The sequence below is a fragment of the Ochotona princeps genome, chromosome 22, assembly GCF_030435755.1.
Source record: "Ochotona princeps isolate mOchPri1 chromosome 22, mOchPri1.hap1, whole genome shotgun sequence".
NCBI lineage: Eukaryota > Metazoa > Chordata > Mammalia > Lagomorpha > Ochotonidae > Ochotona > Ochotona princeps.
The window spans coordinates 23,495,845-23,514,691 of NC_080853.1; the positions used below are offsets into that span (position 1 = coordinate 23,495,845).

General features: G+C 50.0%; 1 long non-coding RNA gene across 2 annotated transcripts; it reads left to right on the forward strand.

Annotated features, from left to right (window-relative positions):
• The first annotated feature begins 225 nt into the window (after window positions 1-225).
• LOC131482999 (uncharacterized) lies at window positions 226-18,563 on the forward strand. Of its 2 annotated transcripts, XR_009247473.1 has the most exons (4): window positions 226-526; window positions 13,229-13,303; window positions 13,383-13,457; window positions 18,037-18,563. It is a non-coding gene; the product is annotated as an uncharacterized LOC131482999 (long non-coding RNA). The 2 variants fall into 2 exon arrangements; XR_009247474.1 differs by lacking the exon at window positions 13,383-13,457.
• Window positions 18,564-18,847: the final 284 nt, after the last annotated feature.

Sequence of the window (18,847 nt, forward strand, 5' to 3'; positions counted from 1 at the left end):
AAGGGACCTGGGAGGGATGCATTTGGGTTTTTGACAAACTGGTCAAACACAACCTGCGTTTTTCCAAATATTTTTTAATTCCCCAGGCAAGAGACCATCTCCCCATCCCCCCAAACCCCTGCAGTCTCTTCGACCGAGACAGAGAGGGGCTAACAGCGTTTCTCCACGAAGGTTAGATCTCTGTGCCCTCCCCACCCCCAGTCCCCAAACCCAGACGCACCCGACCTTTGCGAACCCCTTCCGGGCTGTCAAAACACGTGGCGACGTGCTCAGTCCCAATAACTCCCGTGATGATTAATGAGTGGCTTGATCATTTAATATCTCTTGTGATTAAATTATCCGGCGTGGGAGGGGGAGCGGAGGAGGGGAGCTCCGTGCTGGCTCGCTAGCTCCCTCGCTCGCTCTCGGGGCCGCCCCGGGTGGACGCGGAGCAGCTGCCAGGGTCCCGGCTGCGCGCCAAGCCGCGCTCTTCCTCCACTCCCGGGCCCAGCGTCACTGGTGAGTCTCAGGTCCGCTCATCCCCAAGGTCAGTGGGGTCTGCGGCAGGGAGGGTGGCCGGTGGATTGGGAAGGATGCGGGGTTCCTCCGAGGGGATGAGAAACGTGGGCCCTGGATAGCTTGGAGTTGAGCCCACGGACTCCGCACCAGCCGAGCGCCCTTCCCGCCCTTGCTGACTACAGGACAGGGATAGCTCGCTGGGCCATTTCCCTTCCAGTCCGCTGACACCGTGGCCTGGCCGGTGCTGGACAGGGTTACCTCGGGGATGGGCCCGTCGAAGGAAAGGCTGGCGTTCACAGCCGGACAAGAGGTGGAGAGACGGGCACAGAGGCCGGTGTGTGTGTGTGTGTGTGTGTGTGTGTGTGTGTGAGAGAGAGAGAGAGAGAGAGAGAGAGAGAGAGAGAGAGACTGATCTAAATCTAGGTTCCCTGTGCAAACAGGGGTTCTTAGCTGACCCTCCCCCTCCTTCGGGGGTCGGCATGATCTGCTCCTCCCCTCCGAGAAGTGCGAACCAGGCATGATGGGGCCACTGCCCTCCCAGGGTCCCGGATCGTAAGGGGCCAGGTGGGAGCTGGTGGGGTGGGGGGGGGGTGCGTTCGTTGCAAGGCCCAGGGCGCAGGGGCTCTGCCAGGCCACTTGCTGCGGGCCCCAGGGCTCAGCGGGGGCTCCTACTGCGTGATCGCCACCCAATTGCTTAACATTTAACCTGGGAGAGGGCGTCCCAGGTCCTCTAGGTGTTGGGGCTGTCCCCCAAAGACCCGAGGAAACTACACTTATAGGCGGATGGAGTGAAAAAGAAAGCGCCACTTTCCAGGCGTTCCTAAAGGCCCAGCGACCTGGTGGTGCCCCGGGGCCTGGAGAGAGAGCTTGGAGGGGGACACCTCCCCCAGAACTCAAACTTGCCTTCCTCCAGCAGAGCAGGGTCCAAAGAACGCCCCAGTACCCGCGCGCCCAGCGGCTTGGACTGCAGTTGCCTTAGCCAAACCTCCGTTCCAGGAAAGATTGGACGCTTCCTAGGCCTGGCTTTTTGGTTCTATGTGGTTGATCCCTTTCTTTCTCTAGAAGGGGGAGGAAGTGTGAATCTCCCTCCCTCAAACCGAACTCTCAGACTATGCAAGTATTGCAAACCGCCCCAACACCCCCCACACACCCGGGCAAGAGAACAGAAAACGAATCTTGCTAGCTGCTGCAGGAACCAGCCACAGCCTGACTCTAGAAGGAGGTGCAACCTGAAATGTTTCCCAAATTAGCAGAAGATGCAAATTGGGACTGTAAATTCAGAATTTCTTAAAATCTACAAAAACCTTCTGTAAGGGAATTGGAGGGGAGGGAGGAGAAAATCCATAAAGGGAGGCCAGAGCGAGCGGAAGCGTGGGAAAGCCTCATCCAGTGCCCGGCCCTTAGCAACTAAAAACCTGGCCGTACCTCTTCGCTTTATTGCACTCAAACCTGACTCACGGGTTTCAGACAGGCCACTCCCCTCAAGGGGCGTCTGGAAGGATGAACAGGGGTTCAAGGATTGCGGCTGCAATAGAGAAGACAGCCCGGATAGTGCCTGCCCGCCCGCTCTGGCTCTGGGCCCCAAGGCCGCGGAGCGCTTTCAGCTCGCACGTTCGTCCTTGCTATTAACATCGTCGCTTAAATTTGCCCTTCGAAACGACTCCCCAGTGTCTGGGTCCACTGGAGGAAAAAAAAAATCTAAACAGTAGCTGGGCGCCAAAGATGGCGATTTAAAAGCCCCGGACTAACCTTTTTCCTCCTTCAAGATGGAGTGGGAAGTCAGTTGTGACTGGTGGACGCCAGCCTGTTTCCCAGGAATTACTTTTAAGTTGCAGAATCAGGACGGGGAAGGGGAGAGTTCTCCGGAATGCTCGGGCTGGGGGAGGAACGAGGGGTTCCAGGGGTTGTTTAGCAGAAAGATGATCGTCCTTCCGCCGTCTGACTAAACCTAACGTAGTTACGCAAGGAGAAAGAGGTGGCTGTGTCCTCTTACCCACAAGATCCCGCAAGCCTAACGGTTTCGGAAACCAGCAAAAAAAAAAAAAAAAAAAAAAAAATAGCCCACGTCGCCTTGGGTGGCTGTGCCGGCTTGACGTGCGGGGACTAGAGCCGGCCTGCCGGCATCCACCTCGCGAGCGCGCAAGTTGGTGCGCGTCGGTCTCACTCCAGCTCTCCACCCCGCAGCCGAACACCATTCAGGGCAAGATCGGCGTGATGGGATACACCACGAGCAGACAATTACCCTTTCAGGGGATTCACTTCTCCTCGCAGACACTGTTATTTGAGAAATAGGATCATTTGATTTCATATTGCACTAAATAACACCCAGCCGGTTCAAATTGCCAGCTTCTTAAAAACCGCCCATTGGAATAAATTGCAGCGGCCTCTTTCGCTTTTCAGGGAAAGATGACGGGCACCGGGCAGAACTTGCGAAAATAATCACAAAGCCAGCCGTGAGCCGGCTCTGTGGGTCCAAACGGCTCCGCCACCCCGTAGGCAAAAGCATCCAGGCGAACGGCCCGGCCGCCGTCCCCTCCGCCCGCCAACTTTGAGTTGACTGGACCGTTGGCCTTGGCAATTAAAACTCACAGGCCTCGCCACCCCGAGGCAGCGCTACAAGTTACAAGGTGCATTTGTGTCGAGCCGAGAAGGAAGGGCGGCTGCGCGACACAGATTTCCGTGGGTTCTGCTACGTCGCTCGGGAGGTTGCGCATTTTGAGATCTCCGTGGATTGGGGCGGGGGTGGGGATCCGCAGCTGAGGTGTGCACTCCGGGGTCCCAGAGTCTCGAGTACGGGGAGCAGAGCGCGCCACGGTCGCCGCCTCTCGCGCGGATTTTGCTTCCTGCTGCGCCCTCCTGGCCTGCCTGCCTGGCGCGGTGCCCCTGTCAGCACTGAGCGCTGGCATAGGGCGTCGAACCCCGAACCCCGAACAGAGTCTCCGCAGTGGAGTTGACCGCACACCCCGCCGCCAGAGGGGCATTTTAAAAAGAATTAAGCTTTTGCAAGTCGGTCACCAGCTGCGGTTTGCTCATTGACCTTGTTCAACTGAGTGATGGGTGTTTAGCTTGATGGGGGGGCGATCTTTACCCTCCGCTTTAAAAATAAAATAAGCGTTCACTCCTAGGCTCTTAGTGCATTAGTGCCAAGGGGCAGGGAGTATTTCAGACAGCCAGGGTCATTGGCACATCTGTCTGTAGAAATCTTTATTGTGTTTGTATCGAAGCAATTCTGCAAGATCGCATTAGACGCTCCCTCTCATGGGCAAATTGAAACTCAAATTTTGGGGGCTCCCATGTGGACCCCTACTCGGGGGCGTGAGCCGGATGGAACCTGAAGGTGGGTCCCGGGACCTGGTGCGCGTCAGCCCGGGACTTGAGGGACCAAGTGAGACCCTACCCCCTTAGCGTTGGGAGAAACCAAGGACCGGGGAGTGTGGCCTTGGCTTAGGAAAGGCTGCCGGCGCGCCAAGGGAGGAAACCTCGGTGGCTAGGCCAGTGTGGGTGCTCGCCTAATGTGGGGTGCTGGCGAATGGGAGGGCTTCAGTGTGTCTTCACGCACCACTAGGCCGTGTCCTGCGGACTCGGAGCCGCGCGCTGCGTTCTTTTTAGTCTTTCGCCGAGTCACTCGCTCTTCTTCCCAGCCAATAAAAGATGCGTCCGTGTGTACCCAAATCCAAAACCTGAATCACAGGCATTCGACGCTGTTCTCCGGGGCCTGGGGAGGTTGCTGGCCGCCAAGGTCTGACCCCGCGTAACCAGATCCAAGACCAACCCTGGAGTTGCCCAACGCAGCCCAGCTTAGCAGGAGCTCCGATCCGAAGCTTGGCCCCTTCCGGTCCCTACCCCCAAGGAAGTCGCGCCCTTACCCGGCGCCGCACTCTGCCCGCGGAACGGAGGTAGGGCGCTCCCTTCCAGCCCTCCACTTTCTCCACAGGGGTGGCCTGGTTCAGGGACCCTTTTAGTTTAGGCGCCAAGCCCAACTGCGGAGGTTCCCCCCCCCCCCCCGCCCCAGGCTGGAGCAGGTGTTTCTGTTGGGGGAGGGGGAAGCGCTGGGAGGAAAGCTGTCTGGTTGCACTGCCTGTACGAACTGAACTGTTGATCTATGAAGGCAACTGCAGCATCAACCGCTTCGCGAGGCCTGGGCCCAGCAGTTGGCCGAGGCTGCTGCGACAGCGGGCTGCTTCCCTGGGCGGAGGCACCGCAGTGGGCTCTGTGGACCTGAGGGACAGCGTGGGTGGGCCTTCTCTCTAGGCACGCGCCCCTCTCCGAGTCCCTCTGCTGGTGGGAGCCGCGGCGGCGCGTTCAATTAAGCTCGACTTTCAATTCAGGGTGGGAGAGCCTTGTACCCACCCGATGCCCGCCTAGGAGCTGAGGGTGAAGGCGCCGACGTCCCGCTGCCGTGGCCCCCGTGAGCTCCAGCCTCGGGCTTTGGCGGTGGCTACTGGGTCAATCCCTTTGCCCGCTCGCTCTTCCTGCCCTTCCAGCCCCGATCCCGCCTCGGCATTGGCCCCGCGCTCCCCTCCTCGCCCCCGCTCGCTCCTCGTAGCGGTGTTTACCAGCGCGTTTTGTTTCCCGGTCGGAGTCCGGGCCGTGGGGCTGTAACCGTGCTCTCCTCCGAAGGACGCTAATCAAGTAATTTCCCCATCCCAGCCCTATCAAATTGCTCTTTAGCTGTTGAACTGCGGAGTTTTGCTCGCCTTTTCACATGCTAATCACGCCCATTCAGCGCCTCTCGGAGGGGCTGTTTGTCGCGGGATAAATCTCCTTGTTGCCCGCTGCATGATTAATTGATATTGTTGTCTGGCTTTTGTGGAGGGTACCCAAGAGGAGCTGACAGGCGGTGCGTCGCGGCTGTGCCGGGGGGCCTCTGGCGACCTCATTGGCCTGCCGAGGTCCCGGCGAGGTCGCGCCCTGGGCTGATGACAGGACGCGCCCGAGGGGTGTCTCTTATTAGAAAGCTGATGAAAGACTCGGAGACCCCCAGCTTTGGAGCCCACCGCTTGGGCGCGAGCGCGCGGGCAGCGCTTCAGCCCCCCACCCCCCCGCAGACAAAGCCCCGGGAGCTTGGCTCGACTCGGGGACGGGGAGGGGCTGGAGGAGAGGTAGAGGTGAGCGTCTCTTCTCCACGCAGGAGACAATGACGTCTTATTTCGGTCCACGCGGGATTTCAAGTGGAGGTGAACTGGAGCGCGCAGCCGACTTGGATTTGCCTTTTCCTCCAAGGATCGAGCTGGGGTTTGTTCAAAGACTCGTACAAACTCTTAGCAAATGCAGTCCACGGAGCCAGCACGCAGACGGAAACCTCGTGGGCTGTGGATCGAGGGAAGCCCCGGGCCAAGCAGAGGAGTCCTTGCCCTAGCCGGACTGCTTCCGGCGGTGGGGTGGTTGGCCGGGATTAGAGCGGGATCGAGGGTGCCACCACGGCATGGGTGCGATGGCCGAGGCCCGCGGCCGCCTGCCAGCCGGTGTTTTAGACACCTTGCTAGATCCCTGCTCGTAGCTGCGTTTCCCTGTTGTCCGCAGGTGTGCTAGTCGCACCCCTGTCTTCTCACCACCATCCCTCTCCCCCGCTCTCCCGATGCGCCCTGGAGTTTTATCCTCTGCGGACATCCTCGAAAACACTCAGGAGAATCGATCAAATCACTGCAGTGACGCGGTGCTCCTTGCGCCTGTCGATTGCAAATATTTCCTTTTTCGAGTCCTTAAAAAAAAAACTGAGTGAAAAAAAGGAAACTGTCGCCTTCGCTTTCACTGAGCGGGGTAATTGATAGGCGCCATCAGAGGTCAGAATTTGCATAAGAATTAAGAGCAGTAAATTAATTTAATATTCCATGCACATCTCCAATTATTCCTGGAGACCTTTGTCTCTGCGGCTGCCAGAGAGGGGATTCAGCTGCTCTTCAGCCAAACAACATCTGTGCGGTTAATAATTTGATAAACAGCTCATCCAAATAGTTTCTGAATTATCTGGCAGCCCAATGGCTATTGGGTTCTGACCCGTCTTGGCCTGACAAATGTCTTATCTTTTAAACATCAGCTGACGACAACGGGTAAGATAAGTCATTAAGTAATAACCCTCCACAAAAACAACAATAATAACAAAACCACTTGGGTGGCTAGGATGTGAGCAAGGAAGACCAGACAGAGGGACGGGGTCTCTTTTTCTTCAAAATCCTGATTGAGCCGAGTGGTTGATTTTGCGCAGAGAACTCCATGCAAAATTCTTGGCAGGGACCCTGGGTAAATGGGCTGGAGGGAGACCGACTTTTCTGCTCTCTCTTGGCTTTTCACTCTTCTCCCCACACGTCTGGAGCTAAATGGGCTGAGTGTATCTTTCGTTGGCTTGTCCCCAGCCTCCTGCTGCCCACATTCCCTCACTCCTGAGAGCCTTAGGACAGACAGTATGGAGAGGTACCTGTGCTATCACAGGTTCCACCAGAGGCTTAGGTTGATCCCCACCCATGAAGGAGGCACTTTTCTAGAATGATGCCCCAAATGTAGACACTGACCCTAGTCCAATTCTCATATCTACCCGCAGACTTCACTGTTGGTGGGGTGGGGTGACAATGCTCCTTTATCTTTCTCCCCCCCCCCCAGAGATTGTTTCTGACTGCAAAGTCTAGAAAGGAAGCCCTTTGATCTTGGAGGGCACTTGATTTATTCCAGTTCTCACCACCTGAACCATCGCAGCTCTGTTCACAAGATGTCTGTATAACCCAGAATTAGTCTGCAGCGGCTTCAGTGTACCAGAAGGTTCTACAGGGATCTTTGTTTCCCAGCCTATACATTGCTACATGTTGGATGCATACACCTGGCTGCTCAATAGCCTTTATCTGTTTCTCATGCTGCTGACAATCTAAGTACTTGAAGCCACTGAAAACTCCCGGGAAGTTCTGAGGAGTGCTGAAGCGATAATATGACACAGCTTTGTCCTTGTGCGGTAACGAGCCCTAGGTAGCCCCAAGCTTGAAATAAGGGCGAACCTATATGTCTAAATACACAGCTTTACAATGAATACAATGCTTGCCAGGGCTCAATTGAAATACTTTTCCAGAAAACAAGTCATTGTGTCATAAGAATAGGACAGTCATGTTTCTCCCAAGCACATTCACTTCTATTTTTAACGTTTTCTACTTGCGTTTCATTTCATTTTTCCTACCCACCCCCCACAGGACTATAGATGCTGCCTGGGCTTGCAGGTTTTTTTATATGCATACATATCATCTCAGTTATTTATGACTGGGGGGTCTGTGTCTGCATTCTTTTATTAATTTCTGACTTTGATTCAGACTTCTCTAGTCAGCGGAGTGATTTGAAAACATTTCTTTGCTTAAATGGAACATTATCAATTCTTTTGGGAACCATTCTAATTGTAAACACCAACATATTCAGTTTCTTAATCTGCAGAGCCGGTGTTACTCATTTTAATGCACACAACCTCTTGCCTTTGGCGCTGGTTCGTTTATGCTTCATATTTATCTTCTTTATATTTCTTTCACTATTTTTCAAGGCTGTAGATGGGCAGAAAATGGCCATTAAACAAGAAGGCAGGGGACTCTGATTATATTTTTTGACTGTGTAAGTAAAGCTACAGAACAGGGAAAATTTGAGAATTTTCCTTTCCTAATGAGCCCTCTCCAGAAAAGCCGTCTGGATGCCATTAAAGTTGATGAGTTGGGAAGGATTATCCTGATAAATGCTTGGCTTTGGGGTGATTAGACACATATTTTTCAACACAGAATGCTCACTGTGACTGAGATCTGAGACTGGAAGGAGGTTTTTCAAGCGTCCCTGGAAATTGTTAGTGTGCGGGGGGCTGGGTGGAGAAATCCAGAGAACACCTTCACTACATAGAGTTCAAATCAGAGGTAACTGCTATCCCAGTTTAGTTGCACTCAATCTATTGCCACTGCAGGGTGCAGGTGTAATGCAGCACTGTGGGTTAAGCTGCAGCTTGCAATAGCCACATCCCACAGGGAAGTGCTGACACATGCCTCCGTTGCCCCGCTTCTGATCCAGCTTCCTGGTAATGGGCCTGGAAGGTAGCAGATAACAGCCCAGCTCAAGTCTTTGAGACCCTACTCGTGTGGGAGATCCAGATGGAATTCCTGGCTTCTGACTTCTGCTTGGTGCTGTCCCGATTGTTACGGGCATTTAGGGAGTGAACCAGCACATGGAAGATCTCTCTCTCTTGCATTTCTTCTCTCTCTGTCACGCTGCCTTTCAAATACATGAATATTTTAAAATATTGTAATTACAATATTGAGTGGTGTTCAATAACGCAAACCTTGGTGAGGTTCATCTATTTGGTATCAATTTATACCTTCTGTCGGGAAAAATTAAAGAATAGCTAAAGGAAAGAATAATTATTTTTAAATGTGGTGGAATCTCCAATGAAGATAAAGACTTTTTTTTTTAAATTTCAGAAATAAGAACAGAGCCATTAAACAAATTCTTTCAATTCATCACTCCCATTACCCTTTTGGTAGAGGAGACAATTTCTAAACACGCAGCTTAAATCCAAATGTAGTGAAAAGACTGAACTTGAAAAATATAGTTTGAAAGTTATAAATAGGATCTGTTTAGATAAACCTGTCTACTCTCATTTTCCTCTTCTTTAATATCCAAATGAGCTGTCCTACGTGGCTTCAACCATCCAGCATCTCCATCCACAATGCTGACTTCAGAAGTCAATAGTTGTCAGTCTTCGGGTAGCTGTGAGTATACAAGGAAGTCTAGGATCTCCAGAGATGATTGTAAACTGTCTCTGATTAACAAGGACATCACCTCATTTGCTGGGGTTTCCTCTCCCTCCCTGGCCAGAATTCCAATCAGCTTCTCAAAACCTCAGATCAACTTCATCAACTTCAGAACTTTAGAGGAAACCTTCACATCATTGTAGATTTATAGGGTCTTTTTTTTTTTTTTTTCTCAAGATGTTACTTGATAGGTTTAGCAACAGAGATCCTCCACCTGCTGGTCCACTCCCTAAATGCCCACACAGCTAGGGCTGGGCCAGGGTGAAGCCAGGAGACTAGAGCTCAGTTGGGTAGCAGGGACTATTGCCTGCTGTGATGCATAGTAGCAAGACACTGGCTCAGAAGTGGAGTTGTGGAGACTAGAACCAGGCATTCTGATACAGGAGGCATGCTTCCTAAGGGTCAACTCCACTTTTGTGTCCAACATCCATTCTGATTTGTGACATTTTAAAGAGACTATTCTTATGTATAGCAGTAAAGTTTTGGGGGAAGAGGTTCTAGGGTCTAGCCTACTCCATGGAGCAACACGGACTACTAGTAGTGCAGCTAAGTCTGCTTAAAAGGGAGAGTGCTGGGCAATAGGATCTTAGGGGCCCCTGTACTCTCTGCTTTGGCCAGAAAGTCCAGCCCAAGAGCCTGGGGCAGTAGAACAAGGGAGGGGCTGGAAGGGATTATTCTATTTTGCTGCCTGTGGGATAAGGGGAGAAGGCCCTGCTGAGTATCAGATCTTCAACATGATGTTTGCCATCTGTCACAGCCTGGTTAGCATGGAAATGTGGTTGGAAGGAGAAACCCAAAGGGCAAAAAGTTGTTCACTTGAGCAATCATGCAGCCTTCATATGTCAGAGACTCCTATTGGTTGCTTCTTGCCAATATATTCTCTGTTGGATGAGCGCCTGTCCAGCTGAACTACATTTCCCAGGTTCCCATGCAACTACATGTGTCCCACTGGTGGCACACAGCAGAAGTGAAGTGAGTCACTGCTGACTTACACTTGTACTTTTCCATCCCTTCTTGCAGGTTGGGAATAATGCTACTGGAAATCATAGAAAGAGGCTGGCAAAGCTTCCCAGGTAGCCCTGGCTTCCACTAGTCCTTCCTGGAGGAGTCTGCCTTCCCATTCTAGAAGTTTATGGAGAACAGCAAATTTCTGTTTCATTTGGAAAGTTCTATATTTAAGTTCACTTTGTTTCAGTACTCACTCAAGGTAACCCATTTCCTAGATGAGTTTTTCTCAAATGTAAAATGCAGATGCAGATGATATTTAGAAAGCCCCCCAAGCAAGCAGCTTATTGGATGGTGATCTCAGGAAACCCGAGTAGAATGAAGTTGAAAACAGCCAGCGTGGTGGTTTAACAGGCTAATTCTCCACCTGTTACTGCCAGCATTCCATATGGGTGTCAGTTCATGTCCTGGCTGCTCTGCTTCCCATCCAGCTCCTTGTTTGTGGCCTGGGAAAGCAGTGGAGGACGGCCCAAGTGTTTAGGACCCTATACCCGAGTGGGAGACCCAGAGGAGGTTCCTGGCTTCAGCTCAGTTCAGCTCCATTCATTTCAGCCATTTAGGAGGTGAATCAGTGGATGGAAGATCTCTTTCTTTCTTCCAGTAATTCTGCCTTTCAAGAAAAAAAAAAAAAAAAAAAAAAAAAAAAGAACGAGTTTGAGAGATGGAGAAGGGACAAGAGCCAGCATCCTGCATCATACAGCAAAAGACCATGGTGGCCAAAAGCAATTTAATTCTACTGAAGGAACTTGGGGAAACAGTGTAGAACATTTGCTTGATAAGTGAGTCCATCCAAGCTGGGACATTTGTGTACAAACTCCAACCAGTCTTCAACTGTTGGTTATCCTGTGAGTGTCATAGCTCTTCTAGTATGTGCCCAGGTAGAGGGAGCAGCAGTGGCCAAGCACCTGCCAGGCAGCGAGAAGGATGCTGATGGCTGAGTACTGAGCTGGTGCACCTTGAAGCAGAAGAACCTACAGAAAGGACACTGACAGTACCTGCCCTGAACGATAGACTTGAAGATCTTCCTGCATTTTACTTCTTTGTGCCCAATTTATTTATCTACATTCTTAAAGCTGCCAATATGAAATGCCTGATATAGCCAGATTGGTTTACTCAATTCAGGGCTGTCTAAGTAACATCTGCATCCAGTATCATTTTGTTCCTGTCAACAGCAATTCAACATTCTTGTACACCCTACTCTCCTTATTGGATCACTTGTCTATGGCTGTTTATCTAAGTACCCAAAACTTGGTGGCCTCAAATAATGGTTTATTTTTTTCACCGCATAATTTCATGGATCAAAAATGCAGGAGACACTTTGTGGGTGCTCTTCATGGGAGGCCAGCTGGGCAGGTTCCACCAGGCCTCTGATCTCCCAGGGCCTGTCTTCACATGCTCCAAAGTCAGTTTTGGTAGCCTTGCTTATACTTGTTCAGAATATGGCAGGGAACCTGTTAGTCCTTTTATAAGACTATTGCAGTCAGAAGTTCTGGGATACCACCTCCATCTCAGGCTGATGGCCAAAGCAAGTTATAACATTCAATCAAGGCCCAACACAATGGCTCAGTGGCTAAATCCTCACCTTGCAAGCACCAGGATCCCACATGATGCCTGTTCGTGTCCTGGTTCTTCCACGTCCCATCCAGCTCCCTGCTTATGACTTGGAAGAGCAGTAGAGGATGGCCCCTAGCCTGGGACCCTGCACCCACATGGGAGACCAGGAAGAAGCTCCAGGCTCCTGGTTTCAGATCGGCTCAGCTCTGGCCATTGCAGTCACATGGGAAGTAAACCAACAGATGTTAAGATCTTTCTCTATCTCCTTTTCTCTATAAATCTGCCTTTCCAATAAAAATAAATGAATATTTAAAAAAGTTAATTTAAAAGAGAAATTCAATCAGACCCAAGGAAGGGGGAAATGAGTTTCTCGTCTCAATGAAAAGAGTTAACACAGGAAGGGAGGCCTGAGCAAGGCTCAGATCCTGTCTGTTATGTCTACTCACTTTTCTTTCTATTTAACTCTCCAAGACACCCTTCTGTTATCCTTAATATAGGAAGCCTTTGCCATCATGCTTGCCCAAGGGGACCACCTAGGATCCTCTCCCAACCCCCGGGGCATCACTTACCATACACACTTTATATGCTATGGTGTCCTTAATCAATCAATGTCTTGTGACACCGCTTTGGTGGCTTACTGCTGCCTCTTTGAGGCTAAGAGGAGAGAGTGACCAGCACACATGTGCCCTTGGACTAAGGTCCAGATCACGAAAGCACATTTCTAGATCTGTCTGGAGTTCTCTCTCAACTGCTTGTTCTGAGAATCACGTCATCCTGAAATTCTACCAGCCCCCTTATGGCCAAGATGTAGCATGTATCTAAATGCCCTGGTGGCTGTGTGTATGCCTAGGAGTCGCCTAGAGGACACTTGGCAGGCTTCTCCCTCCCGAATACCTCTCACCCTGTATAATGTCCTAGCCCTGTTTCAAGCAATACCGTCTTTAAAATGCAAGTGCTGGGCCTTTGTGCAATGGCTCAATAGCTAAATTCTTATCTTGCAAATGCCAGGATCCCAACTAGAGCCTGTTCATATCCCAGCTATACCACTTCCCATCCAGCTCCCTGCTTAAGGCCTGGAAAAGCAGTAGAGGATGACCCAATGCCTTGGGACCCTACACCCACATGGGAGATTCAGAAGAAGCTCCTGGTTCCTGGCTTCGGATTGGCTCAGCTCCAGCTGTTGCAGCCATTTGGGGAATGAACCAGCAGATGGAAGATCTTTCTTTTTGTTTCTCCTTCTCTCTGTAAACCTGATCTGCCTTATCAATAAAAATAACTAAATCTAAAAATAAAAACAACAATGCAAGTGCTACCTGTTAGAGTGGATTGGGAAGAAGAGGGTATAAATTTGAAACCTGATATCTTAGTATGTAAGCTAATCAATTAAAGTAGGATTTCTCTTTCTCTCACAGAGGAAACTGAGGCAACATGAAGTTTCTGGAAGATTAGAGGCCACTGATGCTGAAGTAAGGAGAGTCGATGAAGAGGTATGGTCTCTCTTGCTTTGAGCCAAGCCAGTGGTCTCAGGAGACATTCCTTATGCTGTATTAACCTGGGCATTATTAGGTGGCTAAAATTCCCATAGACAGCAGAGATGAATGAGAACATGAGCCAAGGGAACATTCCAGAACCTATGAACAGGTTAGTATGGGTCTGCAGTCCATAGATGGGTATCCCATGAGTCAGTGGAATGCAATCCTCTGTATTGTGACTGGCTTCTCCATCACTGGGTGGCCTAGGCAATGATTGCAAGACTTTCTGAATTGTTCCTGTTGAATAATGGGGTACTTGCACAGCTCCCTGAGCACACTGTTTCCACAACCCCACCCTATTTTTTTAATTTTTTAAATTTATTTTTTTTTAAAAAGATTTATTTATTTTTATTGGAAAGGCAGATTTAAAGGGAAAAGGAGATAGAGAAAGATCTTCCATCCACTGGCTCTCTCTCCAAATGACTGTAACAGCCGGAGCTGAGCTGAGCCAGGAGCTTCTTCCTGGTCTCCCATGTGGATGCAGCGTCCCAGGCTTTGGACCATCCTCCACTGCTTTCCCAGGCCACAGACAGGGAGCTGGAAGGGAAGTGGAGCAGCTAGGACATGAATAGGTGCCATATGGGATCCTGACATGTGTAAGGCAAGTATTCAGCCAGTGAGCCACCATGCTGGGCCCCCTACTGTTTTTTAATTAAATGTCCTGGAGCTGCCCTTTTGATCAAGCCTTTCTGTATTCTGTCATTTGGAAAAGGCTTGCTGAGCCCAGCTCTTGGCTAAGGATGTCTAACACATCAAAGAATCTCACCAACACAGAGTTTCACCAACGTAGCTGGCATTTCTTGGTAATTGGCTGATGTACTGAAAATGCACTTCATTGACTTCTTGGAGATTTTTAATAGACACCATACTTTCTGAAAGACAGAATGGGACTTGGGTCCTGCCATGGATCACGCTTGTGTTTAAGTTCAGCTTCTGTCACTAGCTGCATAGCTGAAGCGCATTGGGAAAGTCTATGAGATGGAAAGTTTTTAAAAGATTTTCCTTCTTTTGCGAAGTGGGAGGAGCAGCAACAAAGTCACAGGATTGTATAAATATGTAGAGTTTCTAGAAAATTTCATGGCAGGGCCAGCATCATGGTGTAGCACATTAAGCCTTTGCCTGTGGCGCTGGCACCTGACACGGGCACAGGTTCACGTCTCAGCTGCTCCACTTCCAATTCAGCTCCCTGTAATGTGCCTGGGAAAGTAGCGGAGGGTGACCCAAGTGCTTGGGCCCCTGCACCCACATGGAGGACACAGAAGAAGCTCCTGGCTTCTGGCTTCAACTGGCCCAGCTCTAGCCATTGTAGCCATTTGGGGAGTGAGCCAGCGGATGGAAGATCTCTCTGTATTCTGCCTTTCACATAAAAAACAAATAAATCCTTTTTAAAAATCCATGCCACAAGATTACATTGAATAAATGACTTTTAGCAAGGTTCTTTGTGGTTGTTATTGGTTACTATTGGAGCATTTTACCCACTCACCATGCTTGCAGGCTGTGTGAATGCATTTTCTATTCGCGGTCAGAAACTAGGTCCATGTTCCCGTGGCTCCTTAAGGAGAGGGAAGACAGTCAAAGGCTCAGGGCTTACTGACCATCCTACCCACAAAGAAAATCCTTCACTCTTCATGTCGGGGACTCGTTAAGAAGAAGAGGCATTAAAGCCTGGACAGAGAGGGATTCTCTTTTACCGTTGAAATAACAGATGACTTGGTTACAAAAGTGGGCAGCAGCCCTGGATTCGGCTTTCCCCTCAGCCTGCACCATTCAACCCCCAATTGCCCGTGGCCTAGTATTGCCACGTACGTCATCACAACCTCTTGTAGCTGTGTGTGTGTGTGTGTGTGTGTGTGTATGTTGGTGCTGGTGGGGGGAGGGCCTCTTTCCTTTTGAATGACCTCTGGTTATTGAGAGTCATCCTTTTTCTCTTCCTCTGAGTCCGAAGCACACTGAGATTTGTTTCTCGCATGGAAACCTTGGTAAACAGTGCCTCTTTATCCCTTGGCTAAACTTCTGCCTGTGCAATTGTGTCTCCGAAAGTAGATCAAGAGCCGTCTTCCCAATCATCTTCCTCTCTCCCACTCTTCTATTTGTTGGTTGATGGCACTACAGGATTTGCAGTGTCCTTCAGCACTCAGTGCAACAAATATCTCTCCACTGGCTCTCTCGTTCAGCTGAAGCACTTGAGGAGGTCTCTATTTCGGCTTTTCGGTTCGTCATTTGTCGAAAGCCAGGAACTGAGAGGTTTCAGAGAGAACAAAACGAACTTGATGGCCTTTGCATTGTTCCTCTCCAAACACTGGGAAGAGATCAAAAATGCCTGGAGAAAATTAATTGAAGGAGCGATAAGGCTAAGAGATCTGGGAACTGGCTGGAAATGAGTTGTACTTCTAATTGTCACTCTCCTGAAGGCAGCTCGGTTTTTTTCTTTCACTTGTGGGATGTGCCCATTGCCAAAGACATTTGCTTCCACGTGAAGTCAAGGCAAGGTTCTTGGCATTCGCCTTGCTAGCTCCTGACACTGGAAAGCTCATTAAAGAGCTGTTTTTGATGGCAGTCAGAAATGTAAATGAAATGGTCCCTCTTTTTAGTGTTGGGTTAAGATGGCACAAATGTTTGGCAGAGTCATTAAGCGTTCTCTAAGCAATATTCATAAAAAGAAGCGGAAACTGTCAGTTCTCGGCATCATTAAAGTGATGTCAGTTGTCGCCGTGGGAAGGAAATGGGAATCCAGCTGGCCTTGCGGAATGCGCTCCGTTTGAAACTATGGCTTTCTCTCCCCTTTTCAGGGGTGGTGGCGGGGAGAGGCTTGCACCATGGCTTTCCCGAGCTTTTAATCGAGTTGCTGTCCTACTCTTTCTTTTATGGAGCCATAGAAGTGTCTGTAATGAAAGATTAAAATGGTCTGGTGCAGTGGGTTGCGGTGGTTATGCCCAAATAAAATATGACGGCGCTCTCGTAGAGCCTTCTATGTAAGCAGAGGGAATGCGGAACAAGCGGCTTTATGCTTTCCTCAGTGCATACTGATGGCAAATTGGGAGGCCCATCCAGGATAGCATAAAAAACCAAAACCGCACAACAACCTGTGTGTTTGAGAGAAAGAGAGAGAGAATTTCTTTCCCCCAAATGATTATGAACCTCATGCACAGTAAGTAATCCAAGCGATGCCTGGATTTCCTGTAGCAGAGGTAGCGTGGGTGCAAGTGCGCGCGCGCGCGCACACGCACGCGCACGCACGCGCACACACATGCACACACTGACAGGCTAATGGCTACTTTCCCAAAGAGTGGTTAGAAAAAAGTAGTAAATGGGACTGTGTTGATGCCAGGAGAAGACCGGGGCAAAGATCAAGATACCCAGCCACATATCGGATAACACGTAATTGGCCGGTCACAGTCAAATGAGTATAGTCACGCATCTCCGGGCAGGCCTTTGCCGGCGATAAAGACACTTGTAAACAATTCAGTCCCCCGAACATGGCAATAATATGTTGATCCGGCGTGTAATGAGGTGTTCCTGGAATCAATAAGCAGTCCTGGAGAGCAGGGAGCAAGGGCAGCGGCTGTCTTTTTGATGACCTTCCCTCACCGCCGAGGACCTCATCTCCCCTGAAGAGGACTTTTCTCATTTCCCAGCCAGCTCCGAGTGTCAGAACTTCCATTCGCAGCCAGCAAATGAACAGCCAGGCCCTGCATGCTAATGAAGTCCAGGCTATTTTGCACCTTTTCATCCGCACATTATGCTCTTGACTCTGGAGAAGGTGGGAATTAGGCCGGACCCCGGTGTCAGACTGCCTGATGGCTCAGCTCCGGAAAACTGGTAATTGAAGCTGATGACTGATGCGAGGGAGGCCTGAATTTGGAAATAAACAGTTTCAAGCACTGCATGTCATTTCAGGAGAGACTGCTGAGAGAATGGAAATGAGCTCCGTTTCTTGAATCTAATGCAGTTTCTCAGCAGGAAAAACACCGTCTAGGAGACAACAATGCCAGTCATTAAGATTTAAATGTTCTGGCGATAATAGAAGAACTGGCCTTCCCCCTGGTCCCAAACAGCACTTATGTAAATGTCTTTCAACACCCAGATCTGCATTTAATCCACGCCCAGGAAGATAGCTGGGTGGGAAAGCCAACCAAATGCACTGCACACTCCATAAATATCATGCGGAAAGAGGGTGAGGAAAATGGTCAAATTGTTGGCCACTTGTCACGCGGGATGTCAGCGCTGGTGCAGGCAGCACTCCCTGTTGGGACAATGCAAGGACAAGCAGGAGGCTCCCTGAACACACCCGAGGTGCGTGGGAGCTGCTGGCTTTCATTCCTAACAAGTCTCCCTCCCATATGGACATGGAAATGGCACCAATATCCTTGCCATTTAGGCAGAAGCTGGGTTTGCCTGTGGGATCCCTAGCTTGAAACTCCCTTGCTTCTATCTTTAGATAAAGGACTTTGATCAGTTTCCAGTTCTTTCTCAACATCACCACATTGTTGCCAAACCCAGGTCTTAAGTGGCAAATTGTCGGGTGCTCCCGGTGGCCCCCAGCAGCAGAGACCAAAGGGACCTTCTTTGCTGTGTGCAAAAAAGAAAAAAAAAAAAAGCGAGAGAGCACAAGAATGTGTTGTTAGTCAAACATGTGCTTTTGTGGGCTGAAGAGGCCTTACAAGTCATTTTTATTATTTCCTGCGCAGGTGAAACATCTTCAAGGCGAGCGTGGCGAGGCCGGTGAAGAGGAAGGGAAGGAAGCCAGGGCTGTTGCCAGCACCGGCCAGGGGAGACTCATGCATAAGCATCAGCCTGTACGATCCTTGCTTCCCTTTCCCTACCAGAAGGGAGAGTTGGATGTTTCAGGCCTTTTGCAATTTAATGGTGATACGAAGATTCTCCCAGGCAGCCTTGGGCTTGTGAGGCACATCAAAGACATCAGCACAACTTGAGAGAAGCTGAGGACAGCTTGGGTGTTATTGTCACTTCAGTTTAAAGGTGGCAAACCTATCTCGCCGAGGATCAACACTGAATTATTTCAACATTTCAAAAATATAGATAAGTGATGCATTTCTAATGGCATCCTTGTGGGCACTGGGTAGATGGATGAATATTGAGCAAGCCTTTGAATGAAAGATGTGAAGCTCAATGAGACACAGGTTACCTCTTAAACACCACACACACACACACACACACACGTCCCACAGAGACGAAGCACCCCTACAATTCAGCGGTTCTGTCACTCTGTCCTGGCATTCCTCCGCTCATAGGGTTTGGCGTAACATCATGGGTGAGAAAGTGGGGTCACAATTACATGCACAGACTCTCCCCCTGTGGTTGAGCTCACAGATCCTGAGAATTCAATGTTCACATGGTGACCATGCCCTTGTTCAGAGGACCCTTTGTACACTTGAAAATATTTTTAAAACTATTTATGGCAAGGTTTATTTTGAAAAGCAAGTTAAGGGGGCTTGGCGGCGTGGCCTAGCGGCTAAGGTCCTCGCCTTGATCCCATAT